This window comes from Chiloscyllium plagiosum, chromosome 20, assembly GCF_004010195.1.
Source record: "Chiloscyllium plagiosum isolate BGI_BamShark_2017 chromosome 20, ASM401019v2, whole genome shotgun sequence".
Classification (NCBI taxonomy): domain Eukaryota; kingdom Metazoa; phylum Chordata; class Chondrichthyes; order Orectolobiformes; family Hemiscylliidae; genus Chiloscyllium; species Chiloscyllium plagiosum.
In genome coordinates this window covers 6498754-6525234 of record NC_057729.1, presented here as the reverse complement: position 1 = coordinate 6525234, position 26481 = coordinate 6498754, and the positions used below count along the sequence as shown (strand labels likewise).

Below are 26481 nucleotides of genomic sequence, written 5' to 3'. Positions count from 1 at the left end.
GAGAGTTCGGAAAGCAGCCATCATAAGCCCAGACCCCTCCCACCCTGTATATATTCTCTTCCGCTCTCTTCTGTCAGGTTGAACATACAAAAGTTTGAAAACACATACCAACAGATTCAAGAACAGCTTCTTCCATGCAAGCAGTCCCACATTGTTGCATCACCAGGTCGACAGCTCATTATCGGCATCCGATCTTTGAATGGACCTCTTATATATTAAAGTTACGATGCACCGCACCTTCTCTGTATCTGTAACATTGTATTCTGCATTCTGTTCTATTATCATAATGTCCTTATGTCAGGCATGACTTGACTTGATAACACACAAAATAATCACGTACGTGTGACAATAATAAATCAAATCAAATAAAAAAGGCAGCTCTTTGCCACCTTCCAGATGGCAACTAAGGATGGACTATAGAGATGGACTGTCTGCTGACCCACACAGTGATGCCCATATCCTATGAGCAAATAAGTAAAAAGAGACATACATCCCCTTAGCTGTCGGGCCTTAGAAAACAGGTTAGGTTTAATCACAACAAATCCATTCTTTTGATGGTTATTTTTCGTATGTGAACACACAAATGACCAAATTTATTGAAAATTCAATTCATAACCCATGGTCACTGAGGTCAGGTACACATTGTGAGATTAGCTTGAATAGAGACAGCATGGTGTTCCACCTTCTCATTTTAATTTGAAAATTTGTCAACCAAGAAAGATCAGACCGTATCTGACTTGGTCCTAAGAATTGGCAGATGATCTAAGAGTGACATGCAATTGTTAAGCACTGTGAGCTAGAGTTTATTACACATCCCAAATTCACTTTGAGAAGATGGGTGGGTGAGCCATTTTCACTGCAGTCCACCCAGTGAAGATATGCCTTTCGAGGGCATACTCTAGGACTTTGATCTAAAAACAATGAAGGAATGGATCTGTAGTTTCAAGTATGATGTATAGCTTGGAGGAGAATTTGCATGTGGGTTCTCCACACTTGTTGCTTTTATTTTTCTAAGTGACGGCAGCCAAATATTTAGAAGATGCTGTTGAAGGAGCCTGGGTGAATCGTAATGAGGCCAATAATGTATATTCATAACTCTCTTTCTCCCATTATAATAAATCCTCAGCTCACTGTGGATGAATTTTGATCTCAACACTTGACAGGAACCTTGAAGAAGTGTAAGGATGTAATTGTTTCATACGTGAGTCATCGCTCTGTTTAAATTGAGTAACGTGATTTAGGTTGCATTTATATCTAAACTAAAGTAACAAAGGAAATGAAAGTGTGTTTCATCTCTTTGACAAACATCAGTAATACTGGCAATTTGGAGTTGTGTGCTACCAAGCTGCTAATTATACTATTTCAATATCATTTAGTGTCTAATAACTGAATATGTCTGTAGTGTGATTGAAATTGATTATTAATTTACTATTCACACCTGTAATATTAAAGTTATAGACTGCAGAATTCACTTTCAGAGTCAAACCAAAGCAGTAACAATGCCCTAAATTTTCAAGTTGGGATAATTCAGAGCTCCACAAACACACCTTGCACTGGCTGGTGTCTAATTTCTCTGCGGGGGGGGGGGGGGGGTTAGTGAGTGGGGTGCAGGTAAAAATTGGAGCGATGAACACCAGTCCTGGAAAGAGTTTGGATGCAGCTACAAGTGGACAGTATTCCATCATTCTTCTGTACTGTACCTTATAGATGGTGGACAGGCTTTGGGGAGTCAGGAGGTGAGTTACTTGCCACAGTAGTCCTAGCCTCTGACCTGCTCTTGTAGCCACTGTGTTTACATGGCAAGTCCAGTTGTAACACCATTGAATATCTTTGGGTGATGGTTAGATTGTCTTTTATTGGAGATGGTCATAGCCTCAATGTCTCACTGTCCAATTCACACCTCCTTGGGAGCTGAAACTCCAATCCCTTATTTCCCTCCAGTTCATTTTGAGTTATGCCAAGATACTGAGAGAACAATATCAGAAAGCTTACATTGCTACTTCACAAAATCCCAAAGTTGTCTTCCTTTTCTTATGGAAATGAGACATCAAGTCAATTCTTGAACTGAGCGTCCATTAGTGAAAACAATCTCCCATCCACTCAACAATTTGATGCTGATGGTATTGTTACATCACCTTATCATTATGTCCTCTCCTGCTTTCTTGGCTTTGCACAAAATGAGCCTGTACATCAATCTAATTTTAGATTTAATAACTCTGATCATGGCTGCTTATTCAACTCTGGTGACCTTTAGAAACCTTAAATTTGATCTCTTTGAACAAGCTTTCAATTATTGCATCTGCTTGTTTCCCTACTCCTGATGCAGTTTTCTTACACCTGTCCAAGTGCCTTGGGGCATTTTTACATTAAAGTGTTTTATAATTACAAGGCTCTTCCATTCAGATTTGATCCTTACATTTCCCAGCAGGAACTTCCACCCACCCTAATTCAAAATTATGCAGCAGCAAACTGTGTCTCTTGCCCAGGAAAGTGAAGTTGCTGGGTGGTTCATGTAGAGCTTAATTAGGGCTCCAACCCTAGGACTTCTGCTTGAACTCCTTAACATAGTCAATGTTCCCCTTGGGTTGGGGGAGTATAGATCCAGGGGATTCAAGTTAAAAATAAGGGGCATGCCACTTAGGACACAGATAAGAAATTGTTTGACTCAGAGGGTTGCAAATCTTTGGAATTCTCTAGTCCAGAGAGCTGTGGAAGTTCAATCTTTCAGGTAGAGATTGGTAGATTTCTGATTATCAGTATATACAGGGTCATATGATAGCATGGGTGAAAGTGAAATGTTCAAACAGCCATGATCACATCAAATGACAGAGTAATTTTACAGGCTGAATTGTCTACTTCTGTTCATATGTTCCCATGCTCCTTTGTTTCCTTTAGGGTGGCATGGTGGCTCAATGGTTAGCACTGCAGCCTCACACAGCCAGGGACCTGGGTTCAATTCCTGCCTTGGGCGACTGTCTGTGTGGAGTTTATACACATTCTCCCTATGTCTGCATGGGTTAGCTCTGGCTTCCTCCCACAATGCAAAGATGTGCAGGTCGGGAGGATTGGCTATATTAAATTTGCTCATAGTGTTAGGTGCATTAGTAAATGTAGGGTAGGGGAATGGGTCTGGGTGGGCTCCTCTTTGGAGGGTTGGTGTGGACTTGTTGGGCTGAAGGGCCTGTTTCCACACTAATCTAACAGCAATGATGGGCCACAAATGGAATATTTCCAAGACTGGGTGCGGTGTGACTCGGACCTTTCTTCCTCTCTTGGTTATTCCTTCAGATTGTTCATCTGTTATTAAATCAGGATTTGAAGCCTTTGTACCTCATTGACAGGGGTATTGGTATTGCTCCCCCTCAGCTGTTCATCACAGGCCTGGACATAAATTCCGGCCAGCGACAATCATCATCTTCGAGAATTCTGAGAGTCCACAAAAATGATGCCAGACATTTGAGGCTGGTTTCTTTCCCCAACAAAGCATCCATGGCGAACCAAAGTATGATGGTCACTGCAACTCAATTAGAATGATCATCTCTGACTCTTTTGTATTTACTTGGGCATGGGACTTTATTTAGCATTCTCACCTCTCAGACAGAAGGTTGCAGACTTCAGACAGTTCAGCACATAACCTAGCCTGATATTTGGATGTGGTACTAAGAAGGAGCTGTCTTTCAGGGATTTTTATTAATCCAACACCATGTCTGCCCTCTCAGTTGGATATAAAACATTCCATACCAATCTTGTGAAGTAAAGCAGGGTATTTCTTGCCAATGTTTTCTCCAATACTTGTTCCTCAGCTAAAACCATTAAAACAAATTTTGTAGTTATTATCATGTTACTGTTTATTACTAAGGCCCCTTGCTGTGCATATATTGGCTACCATGTTTTCTCTCTTGCACTGACTACATTTCTAAAGTACTAGTCCTTTTGAGATTCAGACATTGTGAAATATGTGGCAGAAATGAGTTCTTTTTTCTGTAATACTGTTACATCTATTATTCATTCATTGTTTCCCACTTCATTTCATTTTGAATGTTCACTCGTCACAAATGTCTTGACAAATGCATTGGTTAACACCTTCAAAAGTTGAGTTGTATAACACCCATCGCAGTGCCCTGTTTTAATAATGATATCCACGTATTATAGAATGGATAACGATAGCAACTGCACAATTCTTAAATCAGGCAATTGATAATTATCTACTGAGCTGATTAGTCTGTTTTGCAGGTAGCTGCACTCCCACTAGCCTTGGACTGTATTTCAAGCTCTAGCTTGAGATACTCATTAACCTCATTCACCAACTTGTTTGCACAATCAAGGAATGTGTTAATCACAAAAAAATTGAAATGTGTTAATTTGTTCAATGATGTTGCCAGCCTTGGATTATTTGGCAGAACTCACCCCTCTGAGTCACAAGGTATTAGGTTCAAGTCCCACACCAGAGCTTGAGCACAAGAATCAAAGCTGACATCCTAGTGCAGTAGAACTATACAATCATAGAGTACGAAAACAGACTCTTCGGTCCAACCAGTCCATGCCATCCATAATCCCAAACTAAATTTGTCCCACCTACCTGCGCTTGGCTTATATCCCTCCAAATTGTTCATGTACTTATCAATGTATTTTCAACATTGTCGCTGTATCCACATCCACCACTTCCTCAGGAATTGCATTCCACACATGAATCCCTCTCTGTGTAAAAACAAGTTGCCCCATTTGTCTTTTTAAAATCTTTCCCCGCTCACCTTGAAAATATGTCCCGTAAACTTCAAAAAGCATAAGCCATACACTTTATCAATATCCCTCATGATTTTATAAACCTCTATAAGGTCACACCTCAACCTCCTATGCTCTAATGATAAAAGTCCCAGCCTATCCAGCCTCTCCCCCTACTCAAACCCTCAAACATCCTGATAAATGTTTTCTGAACAGTACTGAAGGACTGGTTCACTTACTGCACTGTTAGAGGGTCCATCTGAATAGAATTAAGCTTATCATCACATGTGCTCACCTGAGTACAGTGGGAAGTTTACAAATCACCACTTACAGTGCCACCTTCGATACAAAGGTACCTAGCTACAGATTCTTGAGTATAAATTCTTAGGGAAAAATTCAAAAAATTAAGAAATAATAGGTCCAGCATCATAGACCATCATAAGTACAGAATCATTGTAATAAATTAGAAAAATAAAGAAATATAAAAGAAGAAGTTCCATTTGCTGGCTCATGTAGATGAGGAAGATCCCATGACTGTGAAGAATACAAGGGGAATGTTCAATCGTCACAAAAGGCATTGGACCGAAGAGTCTGTTTTCGTACTCTATGATTGTATAATTCTACTGCACTAGGATGTCAGCTTTGATTCTTGTGCTCAAGCTCTGGTGTGGGACTTGAACCTAATACCTTGTGACTCAGAGGGGTGAGTTCTGCCAAATAATCCAAGGCTGGCAACATCATTGAACAAATTAACACATTTCAATTTTTTTGCGATTAACACATTCCTTGATTGTGCAAACAAGTTGGTGAATGAGGTTAATGAGTATCTCAAGCTAGAGCTTGAAATACAGTCCAAGGCTAGTGGGAGTACAGCTACCTGCAAAACAGACTAATCAGCTCAGTAGATAATTATCAATTGCCTGATTTAAGAATTGTGTGTGTATCCAATGTCTGAGCCAATACTTATCCCTCAAAACAAAAATCACAAAGATAACAGAAATGCTGGTTGGGGAATTTGCTGTGTGTTTCTTTCATGTTTTGTACATCACAACAACGACAGTGATTCCAAAGCACTTTGTGGTTGATGAAAAGCATTACATAAATGTAAGTCTTTCATTCTTTTTTCAACTTGTCTTTCAGTCACTCGATACGGCACTGAATCCTGTCATGTCTGATACCAAACTAACAGCATTCATAATTTCTGGAACATTAGGATTGTCTTTTATTTTGTAAAAGATGAAAAGTATCTATTTTCCAGTCTCCCTGTGGTTCATTTGTCTGTAATAAACAATGGAAAATGTGTCCCTCACTATCCACCCTCATTTTCCTGAAGTCGTATGGGATTTTTCACACGAGTTCTGTGCCCCAGCTGCTCTGTGATCTACTTTGACACGGAGTGAAGTGTTGTAAGGAAAGTGAGAAGCTCACACGTAGTTACTGAATGTGAATCGGGGCCTCAAAAGGTCGTGCCAGAGAGCAGCAATAAGCCCAGCATGGCTTTTCCGGAACATGGTGAGAATTAAGTGGTTCATAGGATCATCAGGTTCAAAGGGGGGGGGGGGGGGGGGCGGAGAAGAAGCAATCATGTCCTTCATCTTTGATGTTTCATCTCCTGTGGTAAGAAATTCCCTGCAGACTGGATTCAAAGCTGCAAATAAAAATGCAGGGGAAAATAACATAGACGGAAATAGCAGCAAAGCTGTTTAGAGAAGTTTACGTACTTTTGAAGGGAAGTGAAGTAAGTGACTGATATTTTAACACTTGGCTTTCTCTGACTGTGCTTCTCAGTCCATGATTGTGCAGGAGATCAAAAGCTCCTCAGACATAGAAATCGACTGTCTCTCTGCGAAAACACTTCATTCCCATTGGGTGAGTGTGTGTGAATGTGTGTAGAGATGCGTGTGAAAGTGTGGATTGGGGAGGTGTGTGTGTATGGAGGAGGTGTTAGTAGGTGTGTGTATGGAGGAGGTGTGTGAGTGTATGGGAAACTGTGGGAGTGTGTGGGAAGGTGTGTGTATGTGTGGATGGGGAGGTGTGTGAGTGTGTGCCTGTGTGTGCATGAGGGTGTTTGAGAGAGTGTGTATGTGTGTATGGGAGTGTGAGAGTATGTGTGTATGTGCATATGAATAGTGGAGGCCTGTGTGTATACGAGGGTGTTTGAGAGAATACGTGTGTGTGTATGGGTGTGTGGGAGTGTGTGTATGTGCGTGTGAGAGTGTGTGTATGTGCATGTGAGAGAATGTGTATGAGGGAGGTCTGTGTATCTATGAGGATGTTTGAGAGAGTGTCTATGGGGTGTGTGAGAGTGTGTGTATGGGTGTGTGTGTGTGGGAGGTGTGCAAGATTCAGTGAGTGCACATGAGTGTGGTTAGTCAGAGTCATACAGCACAAAAACAAACCCTTTGGTCCAACCAGTCCATGTTGAACATAATCAGAAACTAAACTAGTCCAACCTGCCTGCTCCTGTCCATAGTTCTCCAAATCTTTGCCATTCATGTGCTTATCCAAATGTCTTTTATACATAGTAAATGTACCCAAATCCACCACTTCCTCAGGATGTTCATTTCACACCTAAATCACCCTCTGTGTAAAACATATGTCCCTTAATCTTGAAATCCACCATCCTAGGGAAAAGACACCTGCCATTAACCCTCTCTATAACCTTTATGATTTTGTAAACCTCTATGAGGTCACCTCTCAATCTCCTGTACTCCAGTCAAAAAAGTCCCAGCCTATTGAGTCTGTCTTTATAACTCAAACCATTGAGAACTTCAAGAACAAAGAGGAACATCTTCAGCTGTTATCCCATGGGTTGATTGTGCAAGCTGACTGCTTTTGTGAATGAAATTTTAAAGGAAGCTAAGTTCTCCTTCATTTGACTTTCATAACAAGTGAACATAATTATAATCCTGTGTAAATAAACTGCAGCTTGCTCTCCTGTGAGTGAGAAAGCTCTTTCCAAAGCCAGGTTTGGTTTTGGCTACAGGTTTAATCCATTCCCTCTACCTCAGTGTGACAGTGAGAGAAAGAGTTAGCCATGGTTGTATTAACTAGCAGAACAGGCTTGAAGGGCTGAATGGCCTACTCCTGCTCCTAGCTTCTGTCTCTCTGGCTTCAAAAATATATTGGAATTCTCAACACAATCAACCAAGATACCTCTGACTGTGATTAAAATGCACCCTTGAATATTTTAGATTAGATTAGATTACATACAGTGTGGAAACAGGCCCTTCGGCCCAACAAGTCCACACCGACCCGCCGAAGCGTAACCCACCCAGACCCATTCCCCTACATTTACCCCTTCACCTAACACTACGGGCAATTTAGCATGGCCAATTCACCTAACCTGCACATTTTTTGGATTGTGGGAGGAAACCGGAGCACCCGGAGGAAACCTACGCAGACACGGGCAGAATGTGCAAACTCCACACAGTCAGCCGCTGAGGCGGGAATTGAACCCGGGTCTCTGGCGCTGTGAGGCAACAGTGCTAACCACTGTGCCACCGTGCTGCCCACTTCAGTTAAATACGCTACAAAGAAAATGTTTTTGGAGAAATGAAAAATACCTGAGTTTGTAAATGCCTTTTGCCAGGCCCTTATGAGTTGTACATGCCTGCCTCAGTTAATAGAGTCCTGACAGGTAGTGGATGTACTGGGTGCATTCAGAACACGTACACCATACTGGGACAACCTTTACTCAGGCAATTTGCAAAAGAGAGAAAAAAAAGTATAAGCCTTATGAATGTTTTCCCTCATAAAACCACTAGCAGTCTCTTCATTTCCCTCCTGGATCTAATGAGGTGATAACAAATTTACAATCATTTCACCTCTGCGAGAGATTAATGGAATTGCTATTAACACTCTTTCCTCTGCACTTTTCTGACACTTGGCAGACTACCTCAGGTTGTTCTCTCTGGGTTTCATCACCTTTTTATCCTGTGATGCATTACTTTAGACCGCATGCTATCCTTTTATGGGGGAAAGTGGGTGGAGTGGTTGCAAAGAAAAGCTTTGTGTTATAATCAGAAGAAGTGGCCACAAATTAACCATAACCAATTACTAGACAATTCCTTTATCTGACAGTATCACAAGTAACTCAATTTGCTGGATCAATACTGACAATGTCTGTTCTGTTTGGCACAAACAATTATAACCTGGTTTGATTTAAAGCATTTGTTTTCCTTTGTAAAGCAGCACTATTGCTGAATGAAGTACTTGGGCTAATACCATGGATGCTGTTAATCAGTAGTCCACAATCTACGAACTAAAAATAATACTATCGCAGATGTTAGCAATCTGAAATAAAAACAGAAAGTGCTGGAAATGTTCAGGTTTGGCAGCTGCTATGTGGAGACGGCAACAGGTTAACCTTTCAAGTCTAATATGACTCATCTACAGGACTTCTAAAGAATGAATTGGAAACATTAAATCTATTTTTCTCTCTCCACAGGTGTCGCCAGACCTGCTAAATTTCTCCAAGTTAAAAAGCACACAACACCAGGTTATGGTCCAACCGATTTATTTAAAAGCACTCGCTTTCGGAGCGCTGCTCGTTCAGCAGGTGGTTAGCACAACCACCTGATGAAGGAGCGGCGTTCCAAAAGCTAATGCTTCTAAATAAATCGGTTGGACTATACCCTGGTGTTGTGTGATTTTTATCTTTGTCCACCCCAGTCCAACCCTGGCTCCTCCACATCATAAATTTCTCCAGCACTTTCAGTTTTATTTATCTTTGAAAACTTAGGCTTGCAATTGAAAACAATGCTGAAAATGTGTTGCTGGAAAAGCGCAACAGGTCAGGCAGCATCGAAGGAACAGGAGAATCGACGTTTCAGGCATAAGCCCTTCTTCAGGATTCCTGAAGAAGGGCTTATGCCCGAAACGTCGATTCTCCTGTTCCTTGGATGCTGCCTGACCTGCTGCGCTTTTCCAGCACTACATTTTCAGCTCTGATCTCCAGCATCTGCAGTCCTCACTTTCTCCAATTGAAAACAATGGACCTATTTGAAGCCCAGAGTCACCCCTGCTACCTTACCAGAATAAGCTCTCGAGACTGCAAATGGTGATGCTCATGGGAGGTCTATGTGGCAGTGGGACAACATATGAACCTGGTTCCATCATCAAGATGGTGGCGGAGCAGGGCCCCTGAACCAGGGTCTGTCCACTCCAACCACTTTTCTTTCCTTTGTTTTCATTTTTCTCTTGATTTTTACTTACCTCTTGTTGTGAGCTTGGACGGCGGCAAGGAACCCCAGCGCAGACCTTGTTGCAGCGCCAAGGGAGCCCCATCTTACTTTGTTGGGGCGAGCACAGGGTCTGGCATCGGGATCAGCGGCTGCTACCTTGCCAGAGGCGACTTTGATGAAGTGGGTCCAGCTGTGAAAGATAGTGCCAGAGGATCAGCGACTTCCTCCTTGGTTGGGTTTGGCACAGGCAGCGGCAAAGGGATGGCAGAAGGGTACCACAGTCACATTGAGTCGGTGAGCCCAGCAGTGAGAGATGCGGCTATCATGTTGGTGTGTCCGGCGCCATTGACAGCAGGTCATTGGAGGAAGAGAATCAGCCTGGAAACAGAAGGTGACAACTGGAGAGTGGGTGACTTGGTTGAGTCCAATGTAGATGGCAGCGGAGAGCTTTCTATTTTTTCTCTTATTCTTAAAACTATTCAAAATGGTGTGAGATCGTGGTAACAGTGGAAAAACGTTTGCTGTGTTTTACTGTTTTTCTCACTTTAAAATATATGTGACAATAAACGATTCAAATAAGCTCTGCCTTCATTTGTACATTTTGCAAATATTTCACGTTCATATTATCAGAAAAATCCAGCAGGAATCATGATTGAACCAAGCTAATATGAACAATAGAAAGAAATCAAAATGTAGGGTTGGCAGGTCGGAAATTCTTGCATTCATACAGCAGCGGTCATATCCGGGGATATCCTGTGTCCCACTCGAACTGGCTCAAGGGTAGAAGGTGGTGGTGGAGGGTTGTTTTTCAGACTGGAGGCCTGTGACCAGTGGAGTGCCACAAGGATCGGTGCTGGGTCCTCTACTTTTTGTTATTTACATAAATGATTTGGATGCGAGCATAAGAGGTACAGTTAGTACGTTTGCAGATGACACCAAAATTGGAGGTGTAGTGGACAGTGAAGAGGGTTACCTCAGATTACAACAGGATCTGGACCAGATGGGCCAATGGGCTGAGAAGTGGCAGATGGAGTTTAATTCAGATAAATGCGAGGTGCTGCATTTTGGGAAAGCAAATCTTAGCAGGACTTATACACTTAATGGTAAGGTCCTAGGGAGTGTTGCTGAACAAAGAGACCTTGGAATGCAGGTTCATAGCTCCTTGAAAGTGGAGTCGCAGGATAGTGAAGAAGGCGTTTGGTATGCATTCCGTTATTGGTCAGAGTATTGAGTACAGGAGTTGGGATGTCATGTTGCGACTGTACAGACATTGGTTAGGCCACTTTTGGAATATTGCGTGCATTTCTGGTCTCTTTCCTATTGAAAACATGTTGTGAAACATGAAAGGGTTCAGAAAAGATTTACAAGGATGTTGCCAGGGTTGGGGGAATTGAGCTATAGGGAGAGGCTGAACAGGCTAGGGCTGTTTTCCCTGGAGCATTGGAGGCTGAGGGGTGATGTTATAGAGGTTTACAAAATTATAAGGGGCATGGATAGGGTAAATAGGTAAAGTCTTTCCCCTGGGTTCGGGGAATCCAGAACTAGAGGGCATAGGTTTAAGGTGAGAAGGGAAAGATATAAAAGAGACCTACAGGGCAATCTTTTCACACAGAGGGTGGGACGTGTATGGAATGAACTGCCAGAGGAAGTGGTGGAGGCTGGTACAATTGCAACATTTGGATAGAAATATGAATAAGAAGAGTTTGGAGGGATATGGGCTGGATGCTGGCAGGTGGGACTAGATTGGGTTGAGATATCTGTTCGGCATGGATGGGTTGGACTGAAGGGTCTGTTTCCATGCTATATATCTCCATGACTCTATGACTCTATGACTCAGGTCCATTTGAATTATAGTCAGCACGATAATGAAAAAAATGCAGCAGCCAATTTATGCACAGCAGTCTCCTACAAACAATGACATAAGAATGAGCAAATCATCATTTCTTTTGATGATGTTGATTGAGGGATAAGTGTAAGGACATGAAGGAAAATTCACCCCCTTCTTTGAGATAGCACTGTGGAGATTTTAATAACTACTTGAAAATGCAGGCAGCTTCAGGCTGATTGATCAAGTTAAAGTCAAAAAGCACATGGCACCCGGGTTATAGTCCATTCAATTTATTTGAAACAGCAAGCTTTCGGAGCCTCCTCTCCTTCCTCCGGCAGCTAGTGAGAGAGGCAAAAAGTGTGGTGCTGGAAAAGCACAGCAGTTCAGGCAGCATCTGAGGAGCAGGAAAGTCAATGTTTCAGGCATAAGCCCTTCATCAGGAATGTGGGGTGGCAGGAGGGGGAGCTCATTGGGGCTGAGAGATAAATGGGAAGGGTGTGGGGCTGGGGGGAAGGTAACTGGGAATGCGATAGGTAGATGAAGGTGGGGGGTGATAGTGATAGGTCCAAGAAGAGGGGGGAGCTGATAGGTGGGAAGGAAGATGGACAGGTAGAATGGTTCAAGAGGGTGGCGCCAAGTTTAAGGGTAGGATCTAGGATAAGGTGGGAGGAGGGGAGTTTGGGAAACTGGTGAAATCCACAATAATGCCGTGTGGTTTAAGGGTTCCAAGGTGGAAGATGAGGTATTCCTCCTTCAGACGATAGGTGGCGCTCCAACCATCAGCATCACTTCCACCCTCATCTTCGTATTGCCATCCAAGCTAACTTTCCCCCAGTCCCACCCTCCTCCCATTTATCTCTCAGCCCCCTTGAGCCACCCCCACATTCCGGATGAATGGCTTGAGCCTGAAATGTTGACTCTCCTGCTCCTCGGATGCTGCCTGACCTGTTGTGCTTTTCCAGTGCCACACTTTTTGACTTTGATCTGCAGCATCTGCATTCCTCATTTTCTCCTCACTAATGAGAGAGAATACATCGGACACGGAATTTATATGTAAGAGATCAAAGGGTCATACAACTTTTGCAAATACATTGAACAATTCTAGATGGCTATTAAGTCTTTAATCAGTTCGAATGGAGGTGCAGTTTTTGATCGATTAGTACGTCAATCCAGAATTTCTTTTCAAGTCATTTTCCTGATTAACTTCAGGTTTTGTCAGAATAAAGGTGACACTAAATGATTTGGATGTGAACATAAGAGGTATCGTTAGTAAGTTTGCAGATGACACCAAAATTGGAGGTGTAGTGGACACGTCATCAGAGTAAAATAGGATCGTGATCAGGTTGTCCAATGGGCTGAGGAGTGGCAGATGGAGTTTAATTTAGATTAAATGTGAGATGTTGTGATTTGGAAAGGCAAATCAGAGCAGGACTTATACACTTAATGGTAAGGTCCTCGGGAGTGTTGCTGAACAAAGAGACCTTGGAGTGCAGGTTCATAGTTCCTTGAAAGTGGAGTCACATGTAGATAGGATAATGAAAAAGGTATTTGGTATGCTTGCTTTTATTGGTCAGTACATTGAGTATAGGAGTTCTGAGGTCATATTGCGGCTGTACAGGACATTGGTTAGACCACTTTTGGAATATTGCATGCCATTCTCGTCTCCCTCCTATTGGAAGGATGATGCGAAACTTGCAAGGATTCAGAAAAGATTTACAAGGGTGTTGCCAGGGTTGGAGGATTTGAGCTATAGGGAGAGTATGAAGAGGCTGGGGATTTTTTCCCTGGAGCATGGGAAGCTGACAGGTGACCTTATAGAGGTTTAAATAATCATGAAGGGTATGGAGAAAATAAATAGACAAGGTCTTTTCCCTGGGTTGGGGGAGTCTAGAACTAAAGGTGTAGGATTAGGGTGAGAAGGGAAAAATTTAAAAGGGACCCGAGGGACAACGTTTTCAGAGGGTGATGCTTGTTTGGAATGAGCTGCCAGAGGAAGTGGTGAAGGCTGGTACAATTACAACATTTAAAATATATCTGGATGGGTTTATGAATAGGAAGGGTTTAGAGGGATATGGGCTAAGTGCTGGCAAATGGAACTAGATTAAATTAGGATATCTGGTCGGCATGAACGAGTGGACCAAAGTGTCTATTTCCGTGCTAATTTTAGTCCGATGAAAAGTCTCTGATTTTATCAGAAATGTGTGAAAATCAAAGTACTGGAACTATTAAAGGAACGGACAGAGGACATGTCACTTTTACCAACATTCATTCATTCTGATAACTTTCTACTGTCTCCTTACTGCAAGTGTGCTCGTAATTCTGTTCACTCAGTTCACCGTAGGTGCAGGATGAAGACAGGCTAAATGACTCTGGTGCATTAACGTCTCTATGATTCTTTGACCTCAGGTCACACAATGCATTTTAGGCGTGAGGCCATGTTTCAAATCTGCTTATATGTCAACCTGGAGTCAGACTGGTTTTATTTCCAAAGTAGGAATTGATGAAATGCTACATTGACTGACTGTCTACAGATTCTTTTTGAACAAAATGGAATGTTTCTGCAAATACAAATCTACAAATGCAAATTCACCCATTGAATTGTGTGTGTGTGAGAGAAAAAGCATATGAGAGAGGGTCTGTGTGTGTGAGAGGGAGAGAGAGAGAGTGTGTGTGTGTGAGGGAGTATACATATGTATGTGAGAGTGTGCGTGTGAGTGTTGCAAGAGTATGTGTGTGTGAGTGTGAAGGAGTATATGTCTGTGAGAGAGTGTGATTGCGAGTGTGTGTATATGTGAGAGGGTCTGTGTGAGTGTGTGCATTTGTGTGAGAGAGAGTGTGTGTGTGTGAGAGTGTATAGTGTGGTGGGGTCACTTATAGTGTGACATTAACCCAAGATCCCAGTTGAGGCCATCCTCATGGGTACCAAGCATGGCTATCAGCTTCTGCTCGGTCACTCTGCATTGTTGCATGTCCTAAAGTCTGCCTTGCAGGATGTTTACCCAGAGATCCAAGGCCAAATGTACCACTTTGGAATTAAAATTAGTCTGGCTCCAGGTTGAGATACAAACAGACTTGAAACATGACCTCACATCTAAAAGGCGTTGTCTGACCCGAGGTGTCACCTTTATTCTGATAAAACCTTAAATTATCTTGGGGCAGTAACTTGAAAGAAATTCTGGGATTTCGATATTAATCGAAACCTACTCCTCCATTCTAAATGATTAAAGAGTTAATAGCCATCTAAGTTTGTTCAATACATTTGCATAAGTTGTATGACTCTTTGATCTTTTATTTATAAATTAAATGCCTGATGTATTCTCTCTCACTAACTGCCTGAGGAAGGAGCAGGTGCTCTGAAAGTTTACATTTTCAAGTAAACCTGTTGGACTATAACATAGTGTCATGTGATTTTTGACTTTAGCCATCCCAGTCCAACACCAGTACCTCCACATCATGGCTCACGTTAAAGTCAGCACCTTTGCTAGTATAGCACAGTGTCACTAATACACAAGAAACGTCATACGCTGGGAGTGTCTACCTACATTTTTGTTTTATTGGCAGGGGGTAGGACTTGAAGCTCCAGTATTCCAGCATCAGAGGCAAAAGTGCAACAACAGCTCCATAAAGATCAGTTTTAGCTTATTCCCTTCAGCTAACTTGTGTCTGATGAAAAGTCTCTGATACTCAAACCGTTTTATCAGAAATGTGTGAAAATCAAACTAGTGGAACTATTAAAGGAACGGACAGAGGACATGTCACTTTTACCAACATTCATTCATTCTGGTGAACTTTCTACTGTCTCCTTACTGCAAGCATGCTAATTTTGATCACTCAGTTCACTGTAGGTGCAGGATGAAGACAGCCTAAATGACTCTGGTGCATTAACATAAATCATCCTGGTTTTAGAGACTACATCAAGATAATTTAACTGGTAAAGATGGCATTTAAATTGCATCCAGTCATTCTGTAGACATCAATTTTATAGTAAAACGCAGTCTGGGTGTATGTGACTATTTACATTTGTGATTTCTTATAATTTATTAGTGGGTCTCCGGTGTCTTGGCTCATGATGCTTCAGAGGCTAATGTGTATTTAAGCAACAGTTACAATGTATGTCCACCTGTGGGAGTGGGCATGAGTACTCAGTAGGTTAAAGCAAGAGGTGCAACTGGATATGGTTCGTACGTTTAAAAAAAAGCCCTTACTGTTTGAAAATTCATCAATTACATTTCATGACACTCAGACTGAGATACTCATATAGGAACTCAGACTGAGATACAATACTTCATGTACAAAGAGTTCGGAAGGGTTTGGACATAGTAGAGGTGACTAGCTCCCCATCCTGCACGATGAGGAATCTTGCCTGATCAAGCTCCAATAAAGTATTAAAGAGCTAGCCAGTGAGTTTCCTTCTAAATCACAAGCCTAGGTATGGAAGTACCACCTCACCAGAAGCTGTCAGCCAATCAGAGACCAGTGGCTTTTAGATCCTTGAAACCATTGCTGGAGGCTCAGGCTTTGGGGGAGCCAGACCAAGATGGTGGATTGTTGTCTTTTGGGATTTGTGAGGTGGAAGTTACAGGAAAGAGAAATGGTGTCAGACCATGGCCCAACTGGCAACCAGATGAGGTCAAATATATGTTCCTCCCCACCTTGTTCAAACCCAGCAGGCACTTCACATTGGTTTCCTAGTCCAGCCACTTTTCTTGACTACAGAGAAGGCAGGTAATCAGACGGGAGATGAACTGAACCTCTCAAATAGTAGGCTATTAGTTGGTGACAGTTTAAGGAGGCTTCCAAAGTAGCTTGTCACCCAGCACATAATTGCTGAGGTAGCAAGTAGAGATCACTTATCTCACCAGGGCTAATTCACCCAATTATTGGTCCTTCTTGCCAGTTCCAGGGAGGGGATAGTCTGTACTTTAGAGTTTGCCCCTGCTTATGAAGAACATTTCATCAAGTGTAGCTGCATTACAAGTCATGAAATAACTCAGTACAACAATAAAGCTCAATCTGTATTGATAGCTTTATCATTTTTATTCAACTTGCTCTGGCTCAAAATATTCTCCTGGCCATTGCAGAAGTTAATGAAAACTCAACGTTTTAAATTCAATTACAAACCTGACTGGACATTGAGCACAACTCACAGACACAAGGATAGTTCGTTAAAATTACCTCCATACCAAAATATTAGAAGTCTTTAGGATAAAACATTATTATCGACACCTATTATGAATATTCCAGATTCAAAATGCATCGCATACTTATAAATGTGCACTCTTAGTGTTGTGAAACATTACTGAGAAGGAAACAACTATTCTCTGCCGCAACCCCAGATGGAGGTGAGGGAAGTACCTTCTGTCAGAATATCCATTACCACAACAGGTCATGAAAAATGGGTGCATGAGTGAATCAAATGGCCCATTGAGACTTGTCCATCATTCAATATAATCTTGCCTTGCAACTATGTTGAGATTCCTGACCAGTACAGATGTATGGACAGGATCCAAAGATAGGATCAGGACAGAATGTGAAATCTTGATCAATGAATTGGCAGTTGAAAATCATTTCTTTGATCATACTTGAAGCATAGGCACTAGACTGAGCTATGGAATCTTTATTGAAGTATACAGATTTTAAAAAGTTGCTCAGGTTCAGAATTACAATTGTAAAACAAACAAGAGAACATCAAATGTAACTGAAAAGAATAATCTATTGAATGGCTTGTTTCAGTCAAAGTTAGTTTCCTAACTTTTTGTCATTTAATTTTACCTGGGTTTTCTGTGTTTTGGGATTTTTGACCAATTCATATGCGGATGATTAGATTGGATTCCCTACAGTGTGGAAACAGGCTCTTCAGCCCAACGAGTCCACACCGACCCTCTGAAGAGCAACCCACCCAGACCCATTCCCCCCCATTTACCCCTGAATAATGCACCTAACACACGGGCAATTTAGCACGGCCAATTCACCTAACCTGCACATCTTTGGACTGTGCGAGGAAACCCACGCAGACATGGGGAGAATGTATAAACCCCACACAGACAGTTGCCTGATGTGGGAATTGAACCCAGGTCCCTGGCACTGTGAGGCAGCAGTGCTAACCACTGTGCCGCCCCTGAAAGCAGCTTGAATTCAGCTCTGTGGACAAGATGGTGACTGTGGTACTGTCATTGGACTAGGATATAGGCTACATGCCCTGAGCACGTGTTCAAATCATACCAGGGCAGCTGGTGAAATTTCAAATGCCATGAACAGAATTGAAAGGTTGTGTTAGCAATGGTAAACAAGAAATTGCAGTTGGCTGTTGTAAAAAGGTTTTCAGTTCACTAATATCTCCTTGAGTGAAGGGTCCTTGTTGACCTTACATAATCTGGCCTGCATGTGACTCTAGACACACAGCAATTCGGTGAACTCTTAATTGCCCTGGCAAACAACTCACCTCAAGGGTAATTAGGAACTGATATCAAATTCAGGCTGTGCCACAATGTTCACATCCCATGAGAGGAGTCTTTAAAAAATACTTTAGAAAGCATAAGGTGTTAGAAAGTATTCTGAGGGATAGGATTTATGACCATCTGAAAGAGCATGACTTGATTAAATGCAGTCAACACGGCTTTGAGAGGGGCAGGTCATGCCTCACAGACCTTATCGAGTTCTTTGAGGATGTGACTAGAAAAGTTGATGAGGGTCGAGCTGTGGATGTGGTGTATATGGACTTCAGCAAGGCATTTGATAAGGTTCCCCATGGTAGGCTGAATTGGCTGGCCAACAGAAGACAGCGAGTGGTAGTAGAAGGAAAATATTCTGCCTGGAAGTCAGTGGTGAGTGGTGTTCCACAGGGCTCTGTCCTTGGGCCTCTACTGTTTGTAATTTTTATTAATAACTTGGACGAGGGGATTGAAGGTTGGGTCAGCAAGTTTGCAGATGACACAAAGGGTGGAGGTGTCGTTGAGTATAGAGGGCTGTTGTAGGCTGCAGCGGGACATTGACAGGATGCAGAGATGGGCTGAGAGGTGGCAGATGAAGTTCAACCTGGATAAATGCGAGGTGATGCATTTTGGAAGGTCGAATTTGAAAGCTGAGTACAGGATTAAGGATAGGATTCTTGGCAGTGTGGAGGAACAGAGGGATCTTGGTGTACAGGTACATAGATCCCTTAAAATGGCCACCAAAGTGGACAGGGTTGTTAAGAAAGTATATGGTGTTTTGGCTTTCATTAACAGGGGGATTGAGTTTAAGAGTCGTGAGATCTTGTTGCAGCTCTATAAAACTTTGGTTAGACCGCACTTGGAATACTGTGTCCAGTTCTGGTCGCCCTATTATAGGAAAGATGTGGATGCTTTGGAGCGGGTTCAGAGGAGGTTTACCAGGATGCTGCCTGGACTGGAGTGCTTATCTTATGGAGAGAAGTTGACTGAGCTCGGACTTTTTTCATTGGAGAAAAGGAGGAGGAGAGGGGACCTAATTGAGGTATACAAGATAATGATGGCATAGATAGAGTCGATAGCCAGAGACTATTTCCCAGGGCAGAGATGGCTAACATGAGGAGTCATAGTTTTAAGCTGGTTGGAGGAAAGTATAGAGGGGATGTCAGAGGCGGGTTCTTTACACAGAGAGTTGTGAGAGCATGGAATGCGTTGCCAGCAACAGTTATGGAAGCAAGGTCATTGGGGACATTTAAGAGACTGCTGGATATGCATATGGTCACAGAAATTTGAGGGTGCATACATGAGGATCAATGGTCGGCACAACATCGTGGGCTGAAGGGCCTGTTCTGTGCTGTACTGTTCTATGTTCTATGTTCTATAACTTCTGGTCATGCCACTCTTACATTCAGATGTTACACAGATATTGCTCAGTATGATGCTCCCTGGAAATTGACCATATTTTTCATTTTCAAGGAATGTGCATGTTGCCATCAAGGTCAGTATTTTCTATCATGTTGAAGGTGGTGGTGAGCAGCCCTATTGACAACTGAAAGGCTTGTTAGGCTATGTCAGAGACTCACCTACAGGGCTGGAGATCTGGAGTCACATGTGGACAGAATAGGGAAGGATGATGTGATTCCGTCCCCTAAAGAACATGTCTAAACCAGATGGACTTTTACCGCAACACAGTACTTGCACAGTCAACATTACTGGTTTTTAAATCCAAATGTACTCAATGAATTGAATTTGGTCTATCGAGCTGTTATGGTGAGATGCAAAATCATGTTTTCTGGTATCAAACCAGGTTCCTGAGTTATTGGTACAGTGACTATCTGCGTGGCCATTCGTCTGATCCAATAGAATAAGATCAGGGTTTTCTTTAGCTGGCCTGTACACTGCCTGTATCAGATGAGCTGATGTCCAATAGTTTTCTTTTGGATTTGCTCACAATGTAATGGTCACACCATTGCTGATCTGTACCTTGACCCTATACCTTACACTTCTCTATCACACTGTCTCTCTCTAGGAGCATTTTTTTGAATTCAAATTCCACTCTCTTCTGTGTTGGAATTTGAACCCAAGCCCCCAGAACATTCTGAGGAAGGGTCATTCGAACCGAAACATTAACTCTGATTTCTCTTCAAGATGCTGCCAGACTTGCAATTTCCAGCAATTTCAGTTTTTGTCTCACAGAACATTACCTAGGTCTGTGGCTTAACAGTACAGTGACAATATCATTAGGTCATCACCTCCCATGCTTGATTGTTGCCATATTGTTTGACATGTTTATTGCTCTCCAGTGGATACCACATACATGTGGATGCAAGACCTTGTATCATATTATTTCTGTAGTTTGCTGGCAATGTATTAGATATTAGATAACCTATAGTGTGAAAATAGGCCCTTTGGCCCAACAAGTCCACACCAACCCTCCGAAGAGTAACTCACACAGACCCATTTCCCCCTGACTAATGCACCTAACACTATGGGCAATTTAGCAAGGCCAATTCACCTGGCCTGCGGAAGGATACCGGAGCACCGAGAGGTAAACCCACACAAACACAGGGAGAATGTGCAAACTCCACACAGACAATTGCCTGAGGCTAGAATCGAACCTGGGACCTTGGTGTTGCGAGGCAGCAGTGCTAACCACTGAGCCACTGTGCCACCCTATCTTTCTTCCACCCTCCAGCACTGAAGTGTTAACGGTCTGGCATTGTTGGTGTTCGACAAATGCCATCCTAGACCCATAATTAGCATGTTTGTCTGCGCCTTTAGTATGGCTCATGAAAACCCATTCTTTTGTTTCCAGCTGAGACATGCCAGACAGAAAATGAGGTAAACTATGTTGGAAAGGTTTTAAGTCAGCAATTAGATGAAGGTTGTGTTATTATCACTGGGCCAGTATTCTAGAAACTCAGGTAGTTTTCTGGGGGCTCAGTTTATATCCCACCACAGCAGATGGAGGAATTTAAATTCAGTACTGGAATATAAAATCTAATAATGGCCATGAAACCATCGTCAATTGTTGTAAAACCCCATCTGGTTCACTAATGTCCTTCAGAGAGAAAAACTGCCATCCCTACCTGGTTTGGCCTAGAACCACAGCAAACTGTCCTTTGAAAAGGACTAGCACTTGTATCAATCACTACAGAGTCTCAACCAAGAAATGAAACATGAAGGACCACCCAACGTTGACCTAGGCAGCAGAAATGACAATGGCAAAAGCAACTGTGTTGATCCTGAGAATCCCTCCTTTCTGGTAACAAGTCATTTGGTTATATCATAAAAGGAATGGAACCATATGGACGACTAGGCATTGACTTAACTGGCCAAATAGCAACCCTGCAAAGACCCCCCCCGCCAACATTTGGGGACAAGTGGCAAAACTGAGAGAGCTATCTCACAGGCTCATCTGATGATAACCTGATATAAATAAAATCGAAATACTGCAGATGATGGAGATCAGAAATAAAATCAGAAAATATTGGAGAAACTCGGCAGGTCTGGTCACATCTGTGGAGACAAAAACTCATTTCAAGACCAATCTGACTTTTCCTCAGAATGCCTAGAAGATTATACTCAAAGTGTTAACTCTGTTTCAGTCTTCCCAGATGCTGTCAGACCTGCAGAGTTTCTCCAGCACCTTCTGATTTTAAACATGGCCAAATTCACGGAAAATGCCTTGTGGATAATGTCCCAGACAACACAATCAACATCCCAGGGTAAATCTTGTCCCACCAGCAGGACAGACCCAGCAAAGGTGGTGGCATAGTGGTATAAAGATGGGAAGGAGTCACCCTAGGGTACTCGACATTGACTTGGAACACCGTGAAGTCTCAATATCAGATTGAACACAGGCAAGGATACCTCCTGCTGACTAACAGCTGGACAGCCAATTAACCAACTCGCTGGAAGTGGAGCTCAATAAATATCCAAGTCCTCAATAATAGAGAAACCCAGCACATCAGTGCAAGGAGGCTGGTACAATTACAACATTTAAAAGACATCTTGATGGGTATATGAATAGGAAGGGTTTAGTGGGATATGGGTCAAGTCCTGGCAAATGGGACAAGATTAATTTAGGATATCTGGTCAGCATGAATGAGTTAGACCGAAGGATCTGTTTTGATACTATACATCTCTATGATTCTATGACTCTAAAAAATAGGACTGAAGCATTTGCAACTGTCTTCAGTCAAAAGTGCCGAGTGGGTGTGTTATGGATGAGGCCAGACCACTCAAAACATTCTTAACCAGGCAGCCCAGACGATAACTTTACAATGTGTTTTGTAAGTGTACAGTGAAAATTGCCTGGATTAACTTAGCTAGGTTGACTACTAGATTTTAAAACAGACAAAAATGGATTCACAAAGTTAGACAGTGAAACACAAAGAACAGAATAAAGAACCCCTTTAGAACTTAGTCTATCCAAACTAGACTTAATTATGCTGTTCCAAATATACACAACAGTCCCAATAAGCAAACCCAGTATAAATGGAACACATGCTTACAGGTTGAAGTTGAACACTGTTGGACAGCTCACTGTTGAACTCCTCACCAGGTCAAGACTGAACCAAACTGCTCAGCTAGAAAGCTGACCACTCCCCTTTCATTATGCAGGTCACTTCTAAAACATGACCGCTTCGGCCTGAAGTCTTATCTGTTTACATATGAACAAAAGGCCTTTCAAAAATCCTTTTCATCTCTGTACCAAACCAGACTGGTCGGAGCCCGGCCCGGTTTATTACCCCTCTGAAAAAAAATCAAGGACAGTGTATTCTTGAGCCAAGGAACAGCTTTTAGAAAAAAAGGGACTAGCTTTGCGACATCTCTCCCATTTTAAAAAAAATGAACCATCAATACCAAAATATAGCTTCATTTTTAGTCCCTCAAAACCCAGTTAACCACACATATACACTATACTGTACGAACAATCAACATGCAAAATGCACAACTACATGCAAATTCAGGCTGCGGTCCACCCACCACCAAATGTCTCCATACCTCATTCGAGTCTCGATAACGCATCAGCTATCACGGTTACGTGATCTGCCACATGCACAGTTGTCAAATGGAATGGCTGCAACAACAAGCTCCATCTAAACAGTCTGGAATTTTTGTCCTTAAATTTTTCCACACCTGTTAATGGATTGTGATCAGTGCACGCAATTGTCTCAGATGCAGTGCTGGTAATACAGACACTGAAATGTTGTAATGCCAACACCAAGATTAAAGTCTCTTTCTCCACCGTTGAATATTTCTGTTGATGAATGTTCAACCTCCTGGAAAAATACTGGATGGGTCTTTTCTCTTATCATTCTCCCGCAGGAGCACCACACTGACACCCACATCAATGACATCGATAGCCACCTCGAAAGGCTTTGTGTAATAGGGTGTGGCTAATACAGGGGCAGTGGTTAACACAGGTTTTAGGCTGTCACATGCCTTTTGACATGCTGTCCACTGAAACTTCTTGCCCTTTTTTAACAATTCAGTGAGTGGAGCAGTCAAAATGCTAAAGTTCGGCACAAACTTTCAGGAAAATCCGCTAAACCCTAGGAATCGTAGTACTGCTTTTTTTTCAACAGTGTGGAAAATTCTCCAATTACATTTATTTTTGCATCTCGTGTGGCCATTTGACCATGTCTAACAACATGGCCCAGGAAGGTGACTTGGGCTTTGGCAAATTCACTTCTAGCTAGGTTTACCACCAAGCCTGCCTTCTGAAGCCGATCGAACAAGTCCGATAAATGTTGTAAATGCTCCTTCCATGAGTGACTAAAAATCACCAGGTCATCAATATACACCATACAGTTGGGTAATCCGTCAATTATGTTATTAGTCAGTCTCTGAAATGTGTCTGGAGAGTTTTTCAAAAACTGAAATTGCTGTTGCTCTCTCTATCAGTAGCCTCTGAGCAAGTCCAACTTAGAAATGTAAGTTGCTTGTCCCACTTTTTCGACACAGTTCTCCAACCATGGAATTGGATATGCATCAGTCTTTGTAACGGTGTTGACTTTGTGATAGTCCACACATAATCGTTGGGTACCATCTGGCTTTGGCACCATAACTATGGTGAGCTCCAGTCACTGTAACTAACTTTGATTATGCCATCTTGGAGCGTGCGCTCTATCTCCTTCTGAACCTGTGCCAACTTTAGAGGGTTATGCCTATAAGGATGTTGCTTAATTAGAACAGCATCTTCTATATTTACATCATGTACAATTAGGTTAGTACTTCCCAGTTTACTAGCACATATCTCCCTATGTGATAGTAATAACTTTCAGGTCATTTCGATTTTCCTCTGGAAGGTAACTCAATAATTTATCCCAATATTTGACAACTTCCTCATTGTCCAATATGTTTTGAGGAATGTCCAAGTCAGAATCCACTGAACTTGAATCTTCCTTCTGTGCTGTAATCATTAACACCTTCTCCTCTTGCTTTCCTTCCCTATCAAAATACCTTTTGAGCATATTCATATGACACACTCTGTGAGATTTCTTCCTGTCTGGAGTCCTTGTCAAGTAGTTCACCTCACTCAATTTCATCTCAATTTGGTAAGGTCCGCTAAACCTTGCTTTTAAAGGCTCACCTGTCACTGGAAGTAACACCAATACTTGATCCCCATTTGCAAAATTGTGGATTTGTGATTTCTAATCTGTTTCCTGTTTCATTGTATGCTGTGATATTTTTAAATATTGTCCAGCCAAGTCTCCAGCTCTATTTAATTGTTCTCAAAAATTTGACATATCGTCCAAATGGGTGGTCTCTGAATTCTGACTTATTAATTTCTTCTTAATCAATGTTAATGGTTCTCTTACTTCATGCCCAAAAATTAATTCAAATGGACTGAATTTGGTTGATTCATTTAGTGTATCTCTGATCACAAAAAGTACAAATGGAACTCCCTTATCCCAATCATCTGGATAATCCTGACCATAAGTCCTCAACAATGTCTTCAGTGTTTGACAACATCTCTAGCACTCCCTGCGATTCTGGATGGTACGCAGTAGATTTGAATTGCTTTAATCCCAAGTTATCCATAACCTCCTTGAATAGTTTGGATGTGAAGTTTGATCCTTGATCTGACGGGATCTCTATTGGTAGTCCATATCAAGTAAAAAATGTAAATAATTCTTCTACAGCCCTTTTAGCTGTGATGTTGCGCAATGGGTTTACCTCTGGAAATCTAGTCGACACATCCATTATTGTTAATAAATACTTACTCCCACTTTTTGTTTGAGGCAGGGGACATATAAATCAATCAAGACTCTTGTAAAAGGTTCCTCAAATGCTGGAATAGGTATGAAAGGTGCATGTTTTATTACTGCCTATGGTTTACTGATTAGCTGACATGTATGAAATATTTGTCAAATTCAACTACATCCTTGTGTAGTCCATGCCAGTAAAAATGCCTTTGTATTTTAGCCTGTGTTTACCTCACCCCTAAATGACCTCCAAGTGATAGCTCATGCGCCACTCGCAGCACCTCCTTTCTACATCCTATTGGCAAAGCAATTTGATGAATCTCTGCCAATTTCTCATCTGCTTGAATGTGTGATGGTCTCCATTTCCTCATTAAGACATCATTTGTTAAATAATAACACACAAGGATGCATTTACTTTCTTTCTCTGTAAATGCTTTTTGATATAACTGTTTTAAGTTCTCATCTTTCTGCTGTAATTCAATCAGCTTAGCAGAGCTAAAGATACTTGCATGTTTACCTATTTGTTCTTTCTCTGTTCCACTTATCTAATTAAAAAAGGTATTGGATAATGCTATGTCAGCTTCCTTATCTGTGCCTTTTGATATCTCCTGCGTCAAATTGTGCCTCTATGATCTTGTGATCACACAATCAGGGAAAATTCCTGGATAAACATTCTTTATGTCTCCAGTTGCCAGCATCTCCACTGGCTTTTCAACTAGAGTAGGCAGCACGCCTACCAGTGAATCAGCGATATCATTTGCAAGGACAAATTGTATTCCTGGAGCTGAGAGTTTGTCCAGTACTCCTACCAAAAATTCTCTACTCTTCACAGAGGGAAATTGAGAAACAAACTTGTAAGGAGATCTCAGCTATCTGTAAGAATAATAGGGTAGTTATGGTAGGAGATTTTAACTTTCCAAACATAGACTGGGACTGCCACAGTGTTAAAGGTTTAGATGGAGAGGAATTTCTTAAGTGTGTACAAGACAATTTTCTGATTCAGTATGTGGATGTACCTACCAGAGAAGGTGCAAAACTTGACCTACTCTTGAGAAATAAGGCAGGGCAGGTGACTGAGATGTCAGTGGGGGAGCACTTTG

General features: G+C 42.0%; 1 protein-coding gene across 1 annotated transcript in view; it reads left to right on the top strand.

The window, feature by feature from the left end:
- The window catches only part of LOC122560006 (cadherin-22-like), an 837716-nt gene that overhangs the window by 100161 nt on the left and 711074 nt on the right, over positions 1 to 26481 (top strand). The gene's annotated exons all lie outside the window — the stretch shown is intronic.